The 3,032-nt window shown below is 38.1% G+C and overlaps 1 non-coding gene across 1 annotated transcript; it reads right to left on the bottom strand.

The window, feature by feature from the left end:
* Positions 1 to 2,562: 2,562 nt before the first annotated feature.
* Positions 2,563 to 2,669, bottom strand: LOC127099619 (small nucleolar RNA R71). Its single transcript, XR_007794102.1, has one exon. It is a non-coding gene; the product is annotated as a small nucleolar RNA R71 (small nucleolar RNA).
* Between the last annotated feature and the right edge of the window lie 363 nt (positions 2,670 to 3,032).

Below are 3,032 nucleotides of genomic sequence, written 5' to 3'. Positions count from 1 at the left end.
TTTTTTCAGATGACATACACAAGGTCATGGCATCTGATATGGTTGTACCTGCTGGAAGTTATAAAAGGAATTATTGGATTATGCAGGATTTGTCCAGGATGTCAGACTCGATGTCACGACATCCTGTACACAGAACATTTAGTATGAATGTCTGGTGTTTTGTGATTGCACAATTAATGGCAATCTTTGTATGATTGAAGATATGATTAGTTGGCGCATTCAATCATGGATTACAACCAGATTTACTTATTTTCCAAGGAGATCTAATCAGCTGTTATAAAAAGATTTGATTGGAAAATAGATTTAGGGTTTTCAAGATGTCCAAGCCCAGCTGAAAGCTTCTATAAAAAGGGACTTAGAAAACCTGTTTAAACACACAACCAATACTGAGCGAAATATAGAGAGAGCTAGGGTTTGTGTCTGTTTAGTCGTGAGACTTGTAAGCCATTCAAGTCATCCATTGATGATTGGATTGGACTGATTTGTGGTTGTAATTTGTCACTCTAAAGCTGTTAAGCAAGAGTGTGTGTCTTCTTGATCAAAGCTGTGAAGCAAGATCAAGAGTGTGTCTTCTTGATTGAAACTGTGAAGTAAAATCAAGAGTGTGTAATTGAAAAGTATTTTCTTTTCTCAAGGGATGGTTGTTTAAAATCACTGGTGTGTGATTGTGGGGAAGTGAGTGGGTTCTCATATCTAAGAGTGCTTAGGTAGAAATTGCACGGGTGGAGATTCGGTGAGAAAGACTGTAACTTGTTGAAGTGTACGTAGAGTCTTTGAACTAATTCTATTTTAGTGAATTTCCTTCCTGGCTTGGTAGCCCCCAGACGTAGGTGAGTTGCACCGAACTGGGTTAACAATTGCTTGTGTTATTTGCTTTACCATTCTGTATCTTTATCCATTGTGTGTTAACAGATATTAGTGTCGTGACATTACATTCGACATCTTATATCTGATACCAGAATTTCACTTTCCGCACTCGCACTACTTTATTTATTTCTCGCACTCGCACTACTTTTATTTATTTCCTGCACTCGCACTACTTTCATTTATTTCTCGCACTCGCACTACTTTCATTTATTTCTCGCACTCGCACTACTTTTATTTACTCTCCGCACTCGCACTACTTTCATTTACTTTACGCACTCGCACTACTTTTATTCAAATTAAAATGCACCTTTACTTTACCATGTCTAACTAAACCTATAAAAGTTAGAATGTAAGGACCGTAATTGAACCGATAATCCGTACAATTGTTCGTAGAAACACTTAAGGGCTATTTTAACTTTCAACTTAAGTTTTCCTGCACTTAATTTTTGTTGGGTAAGATCGAAAGTCGTCCAACGTCCTTTTAAACTTAGTTGTTTTTTTAACTATTTCAAAAACAACGAAAGCGCTTTGTTTAGTTCATTAGAGTTTTTAACTTAAGAAGAAAAGTGATTTTAAAACTATTTTCGGACGCGTTTATAAGTTTAGAGTCTGGTTCATGAGAACCTCTTTTGGTTAAGAAATACAGGTTAAAATACTTTTCAACTTAGTCAAGATACTATATTTCTTAAAAATAGGTTTACTACTCTAACGCAATGCGCACCTTTTTATAAGTGACAAAAGAGGGTTTGATTAGGGAGTACAACTCGGTTCTGAATACGCGAAAGCAACAGTTCCTGTTAAATTGGTTCTTTTCAAAGTAGGAAACACTGCCCATAAGTAGTTCTATTAGCAAGTACTTGGATTATTAATTGATTATGTGAATTACATTTGAGCTTGTCTTTATTAATTGAACTTTATTCAATACTTTACCTTTCATTGCACACTCTTAAAACCCCTATTTCGTTTACCTTAGATAAACACCGTAACAATAGATAACGATAGATTGACACTTGGTCTCTGTGGATTCGACAATCTTTTATATTACTCTGACACGTTCGTATACTTGCGAAAAGCACGCATCAAGTTTTTGGCGCCGTTGCTGGGGACCAATTTCGTCAAATTTCGTATCATGTTGTTATATCGTTTAGACTTAGGTTATTACCCGCCGATCAATGCGAAGAACTCGCAGCACCGGAAGCTTAGTATACCCTCTGGCGGAACCTGAACGTTACGCTCGCGCACGTTTATTTTTCCATAGAATTAGGAGAGCTATGGCCGAAGATCAAAACCAAAGACCTCTTAAGGATTTCGCCCAACTATCCAACGAAGGACCTAGTTCTAGTATAGTAAACCCAACCATCCAACGAAGGACCTAGTTCTAGTATAGTAAACCCAACCATCCCAGCTAATAATTTCGAACTTAAACCCTCCCTGTTGCAACTAGTGCAACAGAGACAATTCGCAGGTCTCGCTACCGAGAACCCAAACCAACATTTAAAAATCATTCTCCAATTAGCAGACACTTTTAAAACCAATGCAGCTTCTCCTGAGGCAATCCGTTTAAGATTATTCCCTTTTTCCTTCAGAGATAAAACCCTATCATGGTTAGATTCCCTTCCACCCAATTCCATTACAACTTGGGATAACCTTAGAAGAGTATTCCTTACTAGATACTTTCCCCCAAGTAAAACCGCCGTTCTTCGAAACCATATAACTAGATTTACCCAGAACCAAGGAGAATCGTTGTTCGAAGCTTGGGAAAGATATAAAGAGTTGTTAAGAGCATGCCCACATCATGGTTTAGAAAACTGGTTAATCATTCAGACCTTCTATAATGGACTTCAATATAACACTAAGATGACCATTGACGCTTCCGCATGCGGTGCGCTGATGAACAAACCTTATCCTGAAGCTAGTTCCCTCATCGAAGATATGGCTCAAAACCATCAATCATGGGGAGTCGAACGAGCGAAAGTTGAGAAGAAGGAAGCCCAAGGAGGAGTACATGAACTAAGCTCTATAGACATGATGCAAGCCAAAATGGACGCATTAGCCCTCAAGGTCGAGCATATGTGCATAAACCTGAATACTGCAACTACAGTTTCGTTGGATTGTGAGATATGTGGAACCAAAGGACACCAATCTGCAGAATGCAGTCTATTAAA

Source organism: Lathyrus oleraceus, chromosome 6, assembly GCF_024323335.1.
Source record: "Lathyrus oleraceus cultivar Zhongwan6 chromosome 6, CAAS_Psat_ZW6_1.0, whole genome shotgun sequence".
In the NCBI taxonomy this organism is placed as follows: domain Eukaryota; kingdom Viridiplantae; phylum Streptophyta; class Magnoliopsida; order Fabales; family Fabaceae; genus Lathyrus; species Lathyrus oleraceus.
The sequence above is the reverse complement of the archived record's forward strand: the minus strand, read 5'-3'. Positions and strand labels throughout refer to the sequence as shown.